The 18,556-nt window shown below is 47.9% G+C and overlaps 1 protein-coding gene across 4 annotated transcripts in view; it reads right to left on the minus strand.

Moving 5' to 3' along the window:
* The window catches only part of LOC141156682 (coagulation factor XIII B chain-like), a 784,153-nt gene that overhangs the window by 293,571 nt on the left and 472,026 nt on the right, over window positions 1-18,556 (minus strand). The window lies entirely within an intron of this gene.

An 18,556-nucleotide genomic window follows, 5' to 3' on the forward strand; every position in this document is an offset into this window, starting at 1 on the left:
GAGACACTTACCTTGCTGTCACTTGCCGTGACCACCTGCCTGTCTAGAGACTCTTACCCTGCTGTCTCTTGCCGTGATCACCTGCCTGTCTAGAGACTCTTCCCCTGCTGTCACTTGCTGTGACCACCCGCCTGTCTAGAGACTGTCCTGTCACTTGCGGTGACTACCTGCCCGCCTTCCCTTGGAGCCACCCGCTTCCTTACAAGGACTGCCCCTTTGTATAGTAGCTCAGAGGTTCCACCTCCCTGATCCGTTACAACTACCACTATAGCACCAGGGTGACCGTGGTCCGTGTTGCCAGCATTGCAAGTTCCTCCGCTCTAATTTTTGGCAGCTTTTGCTTGGAAGGCAGAGGCAAACACTATGGGAGACGCACTCCCCAATAATGGAAATAATGTTTTTAATATGCTGTACTGCATGGCTCTTGTAAGGGGCATTAAAATCATCTTGTTAAGCTACTGTGACCTCCACGTCCCTTCCACGGGGCATTGTTATTTTCTTTTTATTCCACTGCGACCTCCACCACTCTTCCAAGAGGCATTAAAACCGTCTTTTTAAGCTACTGTGACCTCCACCACTGTTCCAAGGGGCATTAAAACCGTCTTGTTAAGCTACTGTGACCTCCACCACTCTTCCAAGGGGCATTGATATTGTCTTTTTATTCCACTGCAAACTCCAACACTCTTTCAAGGGGCATTAAAACCATCTTGTTAAGCTACTGCGACCTCCACCACTCTTCCAAGGGGCATTAAAACCGTCTTGTTAAGATACTGCGACCTCCACCACTCTTTCAAGGGACATTAAAGCTATCTTGTTAAGCTACTGTGACCTCCATGTCTCTTCCAATGGGCATTAAAACCATCTTGTTAAGCTACCTTGACCTCCACCACTCTTCCAAGGGGCATTAAAACCGTCTTGTTAAGCTACTGTGACCTCCACCACTCTTCCAAGGGGCATTAAAACTGTCTTGTTAAGCTACTGCGATCTCCATCACTCTTCCAAGGGGCATTAAAACCGTCTTGTTAAGCAACTGTGCCCTCCACCACTCTTCCATGGGGCAATAAAACCATCTTGTTAAGCTACTGCGACCTCCACCACTCTTCCAAGGGGCATTGATATTGTCTTTTTATTCCACTGTAACCTCCACCACTCTTACAAGGGGCATTAAAACTGTCTTGTTAAGCTACTGTGACCTCCACCACTCTTCCAAGGGGCAATAAAACCATCTTGTTAAGCTACTGCGACCTCTACCATTCTTCCAAGGGTCATTGATATTGTCTTTAAATTCCACTGCGACCTCCACCACTCTTTCAAGGGGCATTAAAACCACCTTGTTAAGCTACTGCGACCTCCACCACTCTTCCAAGGGGCATTAAAACCGTCTTGTTAAGCTACTGCGAACTCCACCACTCTTCCAAAGGGCACTAAAACCACCTTGTTAAGCTACTTCGACCTCCACCACTATTCCAAGGGGCATTAAAACCGTCTAGTTAAGCTACTGCGACCACCACCTCTCTTCCAAGGGGCATTGATATTGTCTTTTTATTCCACTGTGACCTCCATGTCTCTTCCAAGGGGCATTAAAACAGTCTTGTTAAGCTACTGTGACCTCCACCACTCTACCAAGGGGCATTAAAACCGTCTTGTTAAGCTACTGCGACCTCCACCACTCTTCCAAGGGGCGTTGATATTGTCTTTTTATTCCACTGCAACCTCCACCACTCTTCCAAGGGGCATTAAAACCATCTTGATAAGCTACTGCGACTTCCACCACTCTTCCAATGGGCATTAAAACTGTCTTTTTAAGCTACTGCGACCTCCACCACTCTTCCAAGGGGCATTGATATTGTATTTTTATTACACTGTGACCTCCACCAGTTTTCCAAGGGGCATTAAAACCGTCTTGTTAAGCTAATGCGACCTCCATCACTCTTCCAAGGGGCATTGATATTGTCTTTTTATTCCACTGTGACCTCCACGTGTCTTCCAAGGGGCATTAAAACCATCTTGTTAAGCTTCTGCGACCCCCACCACTCTTCCAAGGGGCATTAAAACCGTCTTGTTACACTACTACAACCTCCACCACTCTTCCAAGGGGCATTAAAACCGCCTTGTTACACTACTACGACCTCCACCACTCTTCCAAGGGGCATTAAAATCGTCTTGTTAAAGCACTCTGAACTCCACAGCTCTTCCAAGGTCCATTGAAATGTTGTTTTTAATTACCTCTAACCTCCAAAACTCATCCAATTGCATTTCCTCCTAATTTTAGTCAACTTTTTCTTTTTAATGCATAGGCGAACACTAAGGGAGACTCACTCCACAATAATGGGTAGAAAGTTTTTAGTATGCTGTAATCCACGTCTGTTTCAAGGGGCATTGCAGTTCCTCATAATTTTTGGAAAGCCTTCCATTCACTGCTTAGGCCAACAGTGTACAGAAGACCCAGTTGCTATAAATTAAAAAAACGGTTTAGTTAAGGCCCTCTGACCTCCATAAGACTTCCAAGGGGCATTGGAGTGCTTCGAAATTTTTGGTAGACATTGCACTCTCTGTATGCCCTATAACTGTGTAGCCGAACCGCTCCTTTTGGTACAGAAACATATCCTACAAGACATGTGTGGTTGACTGGCCTGATATTGATGTGAATGGTCCCTGTTCCTCCTGCTCTTTCTCCTTTGCCACCACCTCATCCATCATTCATCACCTGAAGCTTTGTTTTAGCGGGAGTCATAGAACTGGGATAGTAGCAGGAAAACATCCAGCAATCCATGGAGGAGGTAGGATATGCGCCAAAACGCTGACCACCTCAGGCCTAGCTGCTATTACATACATGCGCTTGCATTCCAAGGAACAGAAAGCTAAGGAGATGGATGGCCTCATGATCATGAATAATTTACTCATTGTGTAGGAGGCCGAGCACTGCTGCTGTCTACCTTATGAACTTTGTGCTGAAGCATGATTGACCCAGGACCTGCAATCCTCTATGTCTGGAGGACATGTTGCATCCCAGTGTCCAACTGTGTCCTGGCTTCCACAATATTAACCCAGTGTGAAGGCTTCAGTGAGATGGACTATCCCTGGTCACATTCACTTGTGCACGTGTTTGTGGTTAGGCTGTCCTTCCCACTAAATGCACTGGGGAGGGCACAGGCAATGTTTGGTATGCGTGCTTGTGTATAAGGCACACCGGGACAAATAAGTGCGGCTGGGGACTGTTTATGGATACCCGGCCACCCCCAGGCAGGTGGGGACCGTGTGTGGGCACCCGGCCGTGGGGCTGCTGGTGACCAATTATTGATACCAGGCCACCGACGCAGCCATGACATGGTGACCGGCGTCTGCCTCCACAAGCCTAAAAGGCCTCACTTCAAGTGCAAGCAAGCTAGCAGTATGGTATTGCAGCCTGGAGGTGGGTGGGTGGCAGGCTTCACACTTACGCTTGCATTCCAAGAAAACAAAGCAGATGCTAATGTAGCACCCTGAGGATTTGGCTGCTACAGGGATATTACACCTCAAGCCAGAGGTGTGGTATTCCACTCCCGGGTAAGGATGGAGTGTGGAACTGAGCTTAGTAGGCTGCATGCACTACATACATCCCATTTCCGGGGGACAGAACGACGGTACTCCCACCAGTTTATGTGCAGGTACGACAGCGTCTGTCCCTGGCTGGAGTGGGAGGGGGGGTGGAACATCCCAGTAGTGTAGGGGCAGATAGGGGGAGTAGTCTGGGTAAAGCTAGGAGCTCATTGGGTGCTGGTCACCTGAGCTCACACATAGAGGGAGTATATAAGGTGGGCACCATCTGAGAACAGGGTTGTTGTTCAGTTCAGTTCAGGCAGGAGGAGAAGAGGAGAGGAGCTCAGCCAGGAGGGCTGACAGGGAGCTGTGGCTCCGGCTGGGCCCAGCTCCAGAACAGAGCCTGCTGAGAGAGAGAGAGAGAGGAGTCAGAAGGACCCAGAGAGGAAACAAGAAGGAACCCCAAGATCCCAGAATAAGGACAGAAGGGTGAAGGGTTGGCGAACAAGGGTACCGGAACCCAAGCTGGCAGAGGCCAAAACGAACCTTAGCCAGGAACCGGAGGTCGTGGTCAGGATCTGCCACGACCCTCACCAAATCCACTAGAAAGGCACACCGAGTATAGGGTCAGGGAGCCCAGAGGAGGCTTGACCACCAAGAGACCCGAGGGAGCCGGCCAAAAGTGGATCCCTGGTGGGAACGGCCAGAGGAAGGGAGAGTCAGAAAGGAGCTCAGGACCACGCTCCAGAATTGCCTGGGGGTTGGCCGAGTCCAGGACCTGGTGGACGCAGCACGGCTCGGGTGGTCACTCAAGGCCAGAGTGACCAAAAGTACACCAGTAAGTAAAAGCCCTGAACTGCATCTCCTGACTCTGAGTCTTCCTTCTGCATCTTCACAACCCCCATCATCTACACCTTCTGCCCTGAGGCCATACCCCTCCCGTTGGGGGTTGTACCATCACTGCTGCACATATACCACCGGCCTCAGTGGACTGCTCTGCAGCGGCGGCTTCAAAGCCGCACTCAACGGGTGGCGTAGTCGACAATCAAGTTAACATCTACTGCCATAGACTGCCACTTAGTTTGACACCCTGGGCACGGACCGGGTCACCGCCACAAGGACTACTACCCCCATCGAGATCCGGCTCCGGGTATCCCCTACAGCACTGGCCCAGGGGGCGCGTCAACTTTTGGCGTAGTCGGCAGGATCACGTGCCCGCAACCATCGGGTACTGCGTGCCTGAAGAAAAGTTCGCATTTACCTCAAAAAGAAGTCTCCCGCCGGTTCCGGAGGGTCCCCGCCATCGGACGCCATCTCGGATCGGTTCCCGCCATTTGCCCGTCATCTGCAGTCTTTTCCCGCCATCTGCAGTGTTTCCCGCCACTGGGAAGCGATTTCCGCCATCTAAGAAGATTTCCCGCCCTGGCAGAGCGGACGCCATTATGGGCGTGCCAGAGGGTGGTAAGAGACGACCTCCCATCGTGGGCCAGGACCAAGAATGGCGCCAAAAACGGAAACCGCCCCCACCAGCAGAGACTGTGATGTTAGAGATGTCCATCAGCGTGAGGGGTCTGCCCCTGGAACTGACAATCACCAAGTTACCCCAGGACCGCCCTCAGTATGGGCGTAGACAGAACAAAAGAGTGAAGATGGGAGCAGCCTGGAGGAGTCTGGAGAAGCCGTACCCGGAGATGGAGGGGGAGGCAGGCAGCACCGACCCAGTGGTCAGGAGCCTGTTGCAAGCGACAACCCCAGAAGGCCTGGTGGAGATCCTGGCGCAGCTCCCCAGAGATCGGGAGCATGCACGGACCGCACTGGAGGGCTTGGCTCAGAGGATGGCCCGAGTGCAGCGAGACGTACTGGCCGCATGGAGCAGAGAGATGGCCCAGCAGGCTGGAACCCGCCAGCGGAGCACACCACCTGCAACGAGGAGCACGCCTGCCCCTGAAGAGGATGCAGAAGGGACGGAGGCCGGAGACGACGCCGCAGAGGGAGCTGAAGATACGGAGGCAAGTAAAGGGGACGTCACTACCCCAAGCCCGGCCACAGTAAACCTACCCCCGCTCCCCGTCGCAGGGCCCGAAGTCCCACCGATCGTGCCCGTTGCCGCTCCGCTACCGCTCCAGACTAGGACTCAAGCAGGAGCCGCGGCCACGCCTCTTGTGACGTCACGCGCCTCAATCCTGAGCGCGGCAAAGCAGGAGACGCCACCGGCCTGGTCGCAAGGCCGAGTACCCCCGGGCGCCGCAGTACCAACAGCGCCCTCTACCTCCACTGAGCCACCGGCCTGGTCGCTGGGCCAAGTAACCCCGGTCGCCGCCGTCTTCACGGTGCCCTTTACATTCAGGGTGCCCCAAGCCTGGTCGCAAGGCCTGGTGAACCCGGGCGCCGCCACCACAACAGCGCCCTCAACGTCCACAGCGCCACACCTGGGTGAAGACCTATTTGCCCAGCACACATGCCCGGATGGGCAGCCCTTTGTGTGGCCACCGGAGTTCCACCATCCCCGACTCCGGAAAGAAAGACCTCTGGATGAGCCCCTGATCCCGGCTCCGGCGCCTGCCAAGATCACCCCACTCTCGCTGGAGGAAGCACCAGGAGGACGCCGCTACTAAAGTACGGTAAATGGAACTGTAAAATAGTTACCCGTTAGGGTACAGGAACTGTTACCATTATAGTCCCCGTTGGGACCAGTGAACTGTTCTAGTGTGTCCCATATCCCTTAACAGGCTGAGGACTGTGAACAGCCATTCCTTTTCCCCACTGGCCGAGGACTGAGAGCGGCCACCTCCCCTTGTAAATAGTTGCGCTTCTTAAAGCGCCCCCTACCGGTTTTATAGGAAACTGTTGTTTTTACTACAAGAGACTGTTGCACTTTACCCGGTCACAAGTTGCATCGTGGCCGGAGGAACAAGAATGTTTCTATGAAAAGTTTTATATGAAAAGTTTTATGCTGATGATATATATAATGTTTTATATGTTTATGATGTTTAAAAAAAAATTTTTGTGTGTTTGTGGATGTTTTAATTCTTTTACAGCCCGAGGACGTGCTGTGGTTTACCAGGGGGGAATGTAGCACCCTGAGGATTCGGCTGCTACAGGGGTATTACACCTCAAGCCAGAGGTGTGGTATTCCACTCCCGGGTAAGGATGGAGTGTGGAACTGAGCTCAGTAGGCTGCATGCACTACATACATCCCATTTCCGGGGGACAGAACGACGGTACTCCCACCAGTTTATGTGCAGGTACGACAGCGTCTGTCCCTGGCTGGAGTGGGAGGGGGGGTGGAACATCCCAGTAGTGTAGGGGCAGATAGGGGGAGTAGTCTGGGTAAAGCTAGGAGCTCATTGGGTGCTGGTCACACATAGAGGGAGTATATAAGGTGGGCACCATCTTAGAACAGGGTTGTTGTTCAGTTCAGTTCAGGCAGGAGGAGAAGAGGAGAGGAGCTCAGCCAGGAGGGCTGACAGGGAGCTGTGGCTCCGGCTGGGCCCAGCTCCAGAACAGAGCCTGCTGAGAGAGAGAGAGAGAGGAGTCAGAAGGACCCAGAGAGGAAACAAGAAGGAACCCCAAGATCCCAGAATAAGGACAGAAGGGTGAAGGGTTGGCGAACAAGGGTACCGGAACCCAAGCTGGCAGAGGCCAAAACGAACCTTAGCCAGGAACCGGAGGTCATGGTCAGGATCTGCCACGACCCTCACCAAATCCACTAGAAAGGCACACTGAGTATAGGGTCAGGGAGCCCAGAGGAGGCTTGACCACCAAGAGACCCGAGGGAGCCGGCCAAAAGTGGATCCCTGGTGGGAACGGCCAGAGGAAGGGAGAGTCAGAAAGGAGCTCAGGACCACGCTCCAGAATTGCCTGGGGGTTGGCCGAGTCCAGGACCTGGTGGACGCAGCACGGCTCGGGTGGTCACTCAAGGCCAGAGTGACCAAAAGAACACCAGTAAGTAAAAGCCCTGAACTGCATCTCCTGACTCTCAACTCCCCTGATGGAGAAGCCAAGGCCCACCGGAGGAGTCTGGTAGTCTGGTGGGCTCGGCCAATGCTGTCATAAAGAAGGTCAGGCTAAGAAAAGTGTGGGAAAGGTTACCGGTACAAATAGTGGTGGCTGGGGACCGAGTATGGACACCTGGCCGCCCCCTGGCCTCTGGGGACCGAGTGTGGACACCCGGTATCCGGGCGGCTAGGGACTGAGTATGGATGCCAGGCCACCGACGCAGCCATGACATGATGGCCGGCGTCTGCCTCCACAAGCCTAAAAGGCCTCATTTCAAGTGCAAGAAAGCTAGCAGTATGGTATTGCAGCCTGGGGGTGGGTGGGAGGCAGGCTGCACACTTACGCTTGCATTCCAAGAAAACAAAGCAGATGCTAACTTTTATCATCATCAACATCATGCTCCTCACCTTGGCACTCTCAACTCACCTGATGGAGACGCCAGGGCCCATCGGAGGAGTCTGGTTGTCTGGTGGGCTTGGCCAATGCTGCCCTAAGCAGGCCAGGCTAAGAAAATTGTGGGGAAGGCTACCAGGACAAATAGGGGTGGCTGGGGACCGAGTATGGACACCAGGCCGCCCCCTGACGGCTGGGGACCAAGCGTGGACACCCGGCCGCTGAGCGGCTGGGGACTGAGTATGGATACCAGGCTGCTGACGCAGCCATGACGTGGTGGCCTGATTCCGCCTCCACATGCCTAAAAGGCCCAATTTCAAGTGCAAGCAAGCAAGCAGTTTGGTATTGCAGCCTGGGCATGGGTGGGTGGCAGGCTGCATACTTGCGCTTGCATTACAAGGAATGGGGGAGGTACAATTGAACACTGCCCTGGGACAAGGACTTGCACGGGGATAGTTGCAAGTCTGCATCATCTGATGCGGCAAGGATCACTTCTGATGGGCAAACTTTTAGGCAGTGACCTGGGAGTCAGAGATGCTTCCAGGGGTCTTCCCCATGCTGTTGCCATGTCTTTTCAGCAATGTATGCATGTGTCAAACAGCACATGGCCAGATAAGGTTGAAAATGTTAACATGACATTTCCCGGTGAATGCATTTGTCACGGTTGAAAGCAATACAAAAGTGAAAAAATGCATAAAAAATGCTACTTGTGAACATAGGCCAAGGTGTGGAGGAGTATTTTTGGTTTTGGTTATTTATTTTACCTTATACACAAGTCTTTACCCTGGAAAGGATGTCCCTTAGCATATTTCACAGGAAAGCAGTTTCAGTTTAGTTTTTGAACGTTTTATTGTGAGCCCGTAAAAGTGGCTTAATACCTCTGACCACGTTGTTGACAGCAGTGATCCGGGGGTCAGACATGCTACCTGGGGCGATCCCCCTTGCTGTCCCCATGTCTTTTGAGCACTGTCACTATCGTTTTGGGCACTTTTTAGGCTTTCTACAGACTTTCAGGGGTGCCGCTGCAAAAATCCTCGGGTCTCCCATAGATTAACATTGGGCTCGTTGCTCGTGTCGAGCACCCGAGTATCACAGTGAGCTCGGCCCGAGCTTCAAGCACCCGAGCATTTTAGTGCTCGCTTAACACTAATGCTAATTAGTGGACACAACTTGATTTAACATGTCCCTTTTGTCGCATTATTTTCAGGAGTACCATAATTTCTGTCAAGTCCTATTTCATGAGTTTAATTTTTTTTTAAATTCTGTGGAAGTAGGGTTGAAAAGCAATGACTGACTTTCATTTGTTCATTTTCATAGATTTTCAATTTATTATTATTTATTATTGCTTTTGTCAGATTCAAGTTATTTCTATGAACATTGTGGGTTTTTCTTTCATTAAACGAGGGGTACCAACAATTTTGACCATGTGTATATTGCATCTACTAGTACAAGATGTTAACGACTGGATCATAAAAAAACCTCACACTTTAGAAAACCAACTTCTATATTACCTGTTATTTTTTCTACTTCATACACTAAGGATTAACGCAAAATAGTATTTATCCATATTATATCAGGACTAATGATGAGCGAGCATGATCGTCACTGCTCAGTACTCGCCTGAGCATCTCACTGCTCGAGATGCTTGGTGCTCTTTGAGTATTTCCAGGATGCTCGGACGGGAGCTCGGGTCCCCTCCCAGCATGTTTGGCGCTCTTTAGGCAGCCAATTAACATGCAGTGATTGCCTGCCACTCACTGTAATGCCGTAGCCATGTTGGTTGTGGCATTACAGTGACATTTTGTGGAGCGTGCCAAATATTACACTCCATTTAAAGACTGGCAGCGGTGTTTTGTTGAACCTATTCGCACTTGGTTGTTGACCTAGACTATACTACAAGGCCACAGCCCAAAACCGTGGTCATCACACGTGATCGCATATTACTGAGGGAATAATACAGACATTTTGTGGAGCATGCCAAATATTACAATCCATTTAAAGTCAGCCAGCTGTGTTTTGTTGAATCTATTCATGCTTGGTTGCCGACCAATACTATACTACAAGGCCACAGCCTAAAACCGTGGTCGTCACACGTGATCACATATTGCTGCGTTAATAATACAGACATTTTGTGGAGGGGGCCAAATATTAATCTCCTTTTAAAATGGTAAAGGCGCGTGGCAAGGGACGGGGAAATGGTGATGGTGAAGATGAAATTGTGCCTACTGAGGGAGCGCAACAAATACCCACATCATGTAGAATTACCTTCCTGTCCCAATTATTAGGGGGCCACAGAACACCACTCTTGAAACCAGAGAAGTGTGAAAAGGTTGTTTCTTGGATAGCAGATAATGCTTCTAGTCAGTTTGCCACCACCACCTCCCTGTCTTCCACACGGTCAAGTCTCAGTAGCCATGAGTCTGGACCACACATTCCTTCCCCTGATCCTCCTTCTTCTCACCATGCCCAGTGCCCGGAGACAACTGATCCCACACTTGGACACTCCGAAGAGCTGTTCACTTTTCCATTTATAGATTCAAGTCTCTTGGTCATCTTCAAAGCGGGGCAAGAAGAGATTGCATGAAGCGATGACCAAATATTTGAGCAGCCACGGTCACATGAAGGTGACGATAGGAAACTGTCGCAAGAGGTGGATGATGATGATGAGACACAATTGCCACCAAGTCAGGAGGAGGTCCAGGGTGCGACCGTGGAAGACGAGGTGGTGGACGATGAAGTCACTGACCCAACCTTGCAAGGTGACATGCAGAGTGAGGACAGCAGCACACAGGGGGAGGGAGGTATAGTATCAGAACCAGTAGGAACAAGCAGTGGGGAGACCACAGACACAAGGTGGGCAACTGTTTCCCAGAACACCAACACGATGGGAGTTGCAAGTCCAACTGTTACCTCTTCCAGAGTCTGGCTCCTTTTTAAAGACTGTCCAGATAATCCAAAAAGGGCCATTTTAAACATCTGCCCGGCCAGCATCTGCAGGGGCAGCAAAACTACCAGCCTGACCACCACCTCAGCTCAGGCACATTACAGCAAAGCACCAGTCTAGGTGGGCCGAATTCAAGGGTTCAGAAACAGTGTCTGTGGGTGAACCACTGCCTGTTCCGCTGTAGTGTGTGCACGCCAATCCCCTGTCCACGGCGCAGGCATTCAGGTCAGCCTCCGCACATAAGAACTGAGGAGTGGGCATGGATGTCAGACATCTGTGTCGTCCTCCATAACCTTAAGGACTCAACCAAGAGTTTAAGCGGTGATGACACATAATTAGCATCACCATGCCGCTTCTCTGTCTTCTGAAACGCTCGCTGCTCCCAGTTAAAGAGGAGGCATTGCAGTTGCAACACGATGAGATGGTGCAAGGAACCACATAGGGTGATGCCACACAGCCCATCCTCATCTCATCCCAATGGGGATTGGGTGCTAATGAGGAGGAGGAAGAGGAGGAGGAGGAACAGGAGCTGTTTTTTTGCGCTACAGAAGTTACTACCCGCACAACCTTCATGCCGTCTGTTCAGCGTGGATGGTCTGAGGAAAGGGAGAATGAGGAGGTGGAGGAGGAGGATGCGAGCATGGACAGTCGTCCTCTTGGTCAGGACAGGGAAGACTTGGCTGGTGGCAGTCTGGCACTGACTTTATATTCCTCTGCCTTTCCCATGACCCTTGCATTGTATGCATTTTGGCCAACTTTCATTACTGATTGGTCACACTTCAAGACCCACATTACAAGGAGAACTTACTAACTCTTTTTCCTGCGGTGAAGAGGTCTAGTAAAATGTTGCAGTACCAGAAGGCCCTTGTTGCGGAATTAATAAAAAAAATCCCATTTGAAAACTCTGGCGGCAGAGGTTGCAATTCCTTGGACAACCAAGTAGTACAAGAGAGGGAGACAAAAATATGATGCAGCAGAGGCAAGGGAACACTGTCATAGGTGTAGGACAGTTTTCTCAGACCCTCCCAGCACCCAGGCCCTGATGCACATGGCACTATGACAAGGAGGGAAAGGAATTGGAAGTTGCTAAAGGAGTACCTTGCCGACTGTACCAACGTCCTCCGTGATTCCTCTGTGCCTTATAATTATTGGGTATCCAAGCTGGACACATGACAAGAACTGTCTCTCTATGCCTTGGAGGCCCTCTCCTGCCGTAACGTTTTGTCAGCTGGTTTTTAGTGCCGCTGGGGGTATTATAACTGATATGCGCATCTGCCTGTCAACTGAAAATGCTGACAGGCTGACTCTTATCCAAATTAACAAGGGCTGGATTGGGCCAGACTTCTGATCACCACGGGATGATAGCAGCGGAACATAAAGTCAAATCCAGTGGCATTTTTTGGGGGGGTGGTCTATTCCCATGCACCTCTTCACATCCAGACAAGGGGAATATGATTCCTGATTTTTTCTATTTTCTGTTATCTTCCTCCTTCTCCTCAACCTCCAACACCATATCATCAGGGTTACCGTGATGCAACACCCATATAATTTTTTTGTAAGGGTGTTTATAATTCCCGTAGTAAAAAATTTTTGAGGCCTACCTCTAACATTCTGTATGTTATACAGTATGTTCATGTATACCCCACAGGGGTAAATGTGCTTCAGCCCATGCACTTAATGAATAGGCATTACCAGTATAAGAGAACCACTCCTTAACAATGGTAACAATCTTTTATAATGAGGACCTCCTGTACGTCTTTTCAAAGGAGTATTGGGGCGTCAATTTTTTGTGCAGCTGTTGCAGTCACTGCATACGCAATAACGGTATAGGAGACTTGCTTCTTATTAATGGGAACATTTATTTAATGAGTCCCTCCTCTTTGTCTCTTCAAAGATGTATTGGGGAGCAACAAAATTTTTGGTAGCCGTTGCACTCACTGCATATGCAATAACTGTATAGAAGAACCGCTCCTTCATAATGGGAACATTTTTTTTAACTGAAGCCCTCGTCTACGTGTCTTCAAATTGGTATTGGGGTTTTTCCAAAATTTCGGCAGCCGTTGCAGTCATTGCATATGCAATACCTGTATAGCAGAACCTCTCCCTTATAATGAGAATTTTTTTTTTAACTAAGGCCCTCCTCTATGTGTTTTCAAATTGGTATTGAGATTTTTCCAAAATTCAGGCAGCCATTGCAGTTAAAGATAAGCGAACGTTTCAATGTTCGGTTTGGATTACGATCATCGATTTTTCAATATTCGCCGATTTATTCATCGAATATTCACTGAACATTACCAAATGCCATAGGATTCAATGGGGGACAAAGATAAACGCATACACAACACCTTCAAATGGCCCCAAAAGCTTCCAAAACACATCAAATTAGGGGCAGACACCAGGAAAGTGGCATCAATTGACCCAGAGTACAAGTACTATAATTATTATTACAGCGACATTTATTTCATGGCGCTTTAAATGTGAAAAGCGTTTACTGACTGGTACAAGAGGAGAGAGAACAGTGCCCGCAAGGGCGCACAAACAATCTACAAGGGATGGGTGAGGATACAGTAGGTTAGAGTACAGCTGGTCATGCAGCAGTATGCTGGAGCGAGGGTTACCGCTGATTTTTCAACGTTTCCATGGTAGGTGAGAGTCTGATACGTTGGGGTACAGAGTTATACAGTAGGGGAGATGAACGGGACAAATCTTGTATGTGATTGTGGCAAGAAGAGATAAGTGGGAAATAGAGAAGGAGATCTTGGAAGGATGAAAGGTTGCGTGCAGATAAGTACAGGGAGACTAGGTCACACATGTATGGAGGAGACAGGTTTTGGATGGCTTTGTATGCCAAAGTTAGGATTTTCAACTGGAGTCTCTGGGCAATGGGGAGCAATGGATTGACAGAGAGAGGGTAGAAGCCAGGGAATAGCGAGGTGACAGGTGGATTAGTCGGCCAGCACAGTTTAGGATAGATTGGAGGGGTGGGAGAGTGACAAAACAGAGGCCACAGAGCAGAAGCTTGCAGTAGTCGAGACAGGAGAGAATGAGGGCGTGCACTAAAGTTTTTATAGAATCATGGTTGAGGAATGTGCAGATACCGGACATATTTTGGAGTTGGATTCGGCAGCAAGTGGAAAGGGCTTGGATTTGTTGTTTGAAGGACAGATCAGAGTAGGCAGCCATTGACTTTGATGGATAGGTCAGTTGGGGGGGGGGTGAAAGAGATGGTGGAAAGATGATGAATTCAGTTTTATCCATGTTAAGTTTTACAAATCTAGCAGAGAAAAAAGCTGAAATAGCAGACACACATTTTGAGATTCTGGTTAGCAAAGAGGTAATATCAGGTCCATAGAGGTCGATCTGTGTGTCATCAGCAAAGAGGTGATCCTGAAAGCTATAGTATAATGGAGACCGACACCTCTTGTACTAAAGCCAACCAAGCAGAGGGAGACAAAATCAGGAGTGTTCACATTTTAATAAATTATGGCCTAACACCAAATTTTCCATGGCCAACAGATTGGAGATGGTGAAGTTCAATCTCTCAGCTTTGTCATGTGTAGGAGGAAACAATCTTTGACGTGACCACAACTGCGGGACCGAGGGCTGGCTGCAGTGCTGAAAGAGAGCGGAATACGGTGAACCGGAAAATCTGCTGGACCATGTGTGAGATACAGGTGGGATGTTACGATGGATTGAGAAACATGTGGTGTGCTTGGTGAAACAAACACAGCAGGCATGTCCGCTTCCATTACAGCTGACGGGCTCTCACTCAGCCTGACAGGAGCGGGTGTAAAACCGGAAGTTCTGTGGTTAGAGACCTGCATGACAACACTTGGCACAGTAACAGAGGAGGAGAAAGAAGCAGCAGATGCATTTGATGGGGCAGCTGATGGTTGTTTATTGAAAACCAATTTTGAGTTTATCATGTTTGTGTACCCCTGTGTAGAGATCAATATCTGCACCCAAAAATTTAATTCACTAGAGTATAACTATTAAAATGGAGACCAAAATCTCTTCCAACAACAGGCAACCCAGCAGATGGAGACCCAACCAGGAGTGTTCATATTAAAAAAATTAGGCCTGATACTACCGAAGTGGCATCAATTTCAGTAGATTATAAGTAGTAAAATGGGAACAGACACTTCTTCCACTACAGCCAACCCAGCAGTTGGAGACCAAACCAGGGGTGTTCACATTTCCCTAAATTAGGGCATAACAACAGCGAAGTGGCATCAATTTCAGTACCATAAAAATAGTAGAATTAGGACTTACACCTCTTTCACTACAGCCAACCCAGTAGATGGAGACCCAATCAGGATTCTCCACATTTCCAAAAATTAGTGACAGACATCAGCAAAGTGGCATCAATTTCAGTACAGTAGAAATAGTAGAATTAAGACCGACACCTCTTCCACTACAGCCAACCCAGCAGATGGAGACTCAATTAGGAGTGCACCATCCTCTCCAGTCGTTCACCATGTGTCAGACTTGTACTCTGTTGTGCTGGTGCACAAGTTGGTTTTAAAAATGTGTGAAAGGACTCACTGAAATTGCTTCTGCCACTTACACTACTGCTGATGCTAATATTTTGGCATTGACAAATTGATTTGCCGAAGTTTAGAAGTGTAGAGCTGTGATGCACACTGTGTGCCTCAATGCCATCTTGGGGAAAACCTATCTTAAGGTTGTGTAAAAATGTGTTTTGATACTCCAGCATTCGCGGGTCCCTTTCCAGGCGGGAAGCATCTGGCAAAATGTACAAAATTGTAATGTGGATCTAACACAGTGACAACCCAGTAGTCAGCACTATTTGGAATCATAACTATACGGGGATCATGTTGCAGATAGTGCAGCAAGAGGGCACTCATATGTCAGGCTTTTCCATGAGGTTCAAGCTCATGATGTGTTGGTGGCTGGGTAACTCTTATGATTGTTTTCTCTGTCTCCTCCCACCAAACACGACCCATTAACAGAGAGGGGATGATTATCCTCTTCATCTTCTGACTGTTGCTCACCCATCACCTCTTCCTCCTCCATTTATTTCTCACCACTTGCACCTTCACTAACAGTCTGTCTGGTATCACCAACCACCCTCGATCACAATGATCTACCCCACCATGGCATCCTGAGATGTCCTCTACTGTATGACGTTAGTAACAGAAGAAAGTATTACTTTAGTGTGGATGATGCCTGTATAACATTGCAGATATACTCCAAGCTATTTCAAACTGTGATGTCCCCTGCTGTATCACGTTAGTAACAGAAGAAAGGATTTTTTACCATGGATGAGGCCTGTATAATAAAGGAGATATACTCCAAACTATTTAAATCTGAGGTGTCGCCTGCTGCATAACGTTAGTAACAGAAGAAAGTATTTTTTTTACTGTGGACGAGGCCTGTATAACAGAGAATATATGCTCCTTGATGTTTCAAACTCAGATCTTGCCTACTTTATCACATTAGTCACAGAAAAATAAAAGATTTTTTTTTACTCTTGTTAGGAACAGAAAAAAATAGTTTTTTACTCAGTCTACACACAGTTTCCTTTCACCGCCACTAAAGGACTAGGTGGCTTATAGCAGACTGTATCACATTTGTGACAGAACTCTAGCTAGCAACGGAAAAAATTTTTTTTTTTCTTACTGTGTGTAGAGCTGAATTTCACCCCCAAAAAATGACAAGGTGGACTAGTAGGGCTTGATTGCTGTATCACATTAGCAAGTGAAAAAATAGATTGAAGGGATACTCATGCACTCATAATAGAAGCAGTGCACAACAGAGTTCTATGACATGGGCCCTGCTGTTTTTGTCTGGACCTCAGTAACTAACAATAAAAAAAAATCTGCTGGAAGGTCGATTTCACAGACACACAGGACACTAATTATCTAAACTATCTGACTTCCAAGCAACCACCTATCTATCTAGCTAAAATCTCTCTGTACACAGGATCAGGGTCCAGCAGACGTGTCTGTGACCAGTTACATGCATAAGATGGCGCTCAGAGAACATGGCTGCTCTTCACATTGAGAGGACATGTGATTTCAGCAGATAATGGCACAAGCCATTGTGCCTGGACAGTGTGGATACTTCCTGCACTCTGATTGGCTTGCTGCGATTTGCACACAAAGTTAGAGAAAAAAAAATTAGAAGCACGGCGCTGCTCTCAGCTTATGTCTGCACTCCCCCATTCCCTCTAATCATCAAACATGTCCCCCTGCTCATCATACACAAGCAGTAAGCTATCCAAACTGTTAAAAACACTTTAGCTGCAACACAATAATTTTTGCTCACTGTTTCATCGAATGTTACAATTTTTTTCCGATTTTAAGAAAAAATGCTCGCGTTTCTAATCACGAATCAGAATGTGCATATTCGTGTCTAATTTAACATTTGAGATCGGATTTCTAACATATTCGCTCATCACTAGTTGCAGTCACTGCACACGCAATAACTGTATAGCAGAAACACTTCTTTATAATGCTCACATTTTTTTTAACTGAGGACCTCCTTTATGTGCCTTCAAATTGGTATTGAGGTTTTTCAAAAATGTAGGCAGCCGTTGCAGTCACTGCATACGCAATAACTCTATAGCAGAACCGTTCCTTTATAATGGGAACATTTTTTTAACTGCGGTCCTCCTCTATGTGTCTTCAAATTGGTATTGGGGTTTTACCAAAATTTAGGCAGCTGTTGCAGTCACTGCATACGCAATAACAGTATAGGAGAACAGCTCCTTTATAATGGGAACACTTTTTTTACTCAGGCCTTCCTCCATGTGTCTTCAAATTGGAATTTGTATTTTTCCAAATTTTTGGCAGGCTCTTAAGTCACTGCATACGCAATAACAGTATAGGAGACCCACTCCTTTATGGGAACAACAAAAGCTGATGGCCCTCTAGCAATAGTGAGGGCCGACTGCTTGCATTTAAACAAAAGTAAGGGATGCCTGATGGCCATATAAAAATAGGATTTGTTACTTTCAGAGTCCTTCCTTCATAAATGAAACAGGATGTGTCTGATCATGTCTCACACACCACATGTCCAGATAAGGTAGTAAAATGTTAAAATTACATTTACCGGTGAATATATTTTTCACCCTTGTAAGCAATGCACCTGTGAGTCAGAGATGCTTTCAGGGGTGTTCCCCATGCTGCTCTCATGTCCTTTGAGCACTGTTCCCACCGATTTGGGCAATTTTTAGGCCCTCTGCAGACCTCCTGGGGGGAGCTGCTGGAAAAATGCTCAAGTTTCTCAAAGACTTACATTGGGCTCGTTGCTCGGGTCGAGCACCCAAGCATTATGATTTGCTCGACTCAAGAAACGAGCACCCAAGCATTTTAGTGCTCGCAAATCATTAATTATTACACCATATCTGTTTATCGCATTTTTCGTCTCTGCATATCTGATATATTACATATTGCTTTTTCAGTGTTCAGCTTGTTAGCAGTAACATGACTGTCTGTATTCATCATTATTTGGTGACTTTTTTTTTGTATATGTGTATGTCTGCCTAGGGGTAAGAAGGATTAGTAAGGGATAGCTGGCTCTAAATCGATTAGATATGGTGTTATCCTGCCTGTCAGCGGAGGTTATCAGCCAATTTGGGATTTCTAGGGCTAGCCTGCATAGTAAGTGCTCTATATCTATCCCATTATCATACCCCCCATTATACCTGTATATTTATAATGGGTGGTGTCTCTA

Source organism: Phyllobates terribilis, unplaced genomic scaffold (genome assembly GCF_046119375.1).
Source record: "Phyllobates terribilis strain yellow unplaced genomic scaffold, ASM4611937v1 Scaffold_8__6_contigs__length_399053987, whole genome shotgun sequence".
Lineage (NCBI taxonomy): Eukaryota > Metazoa > Chordata > Amphibia > Anura > Dendrobatidae > Phyllobates > Phyllobates terribilis.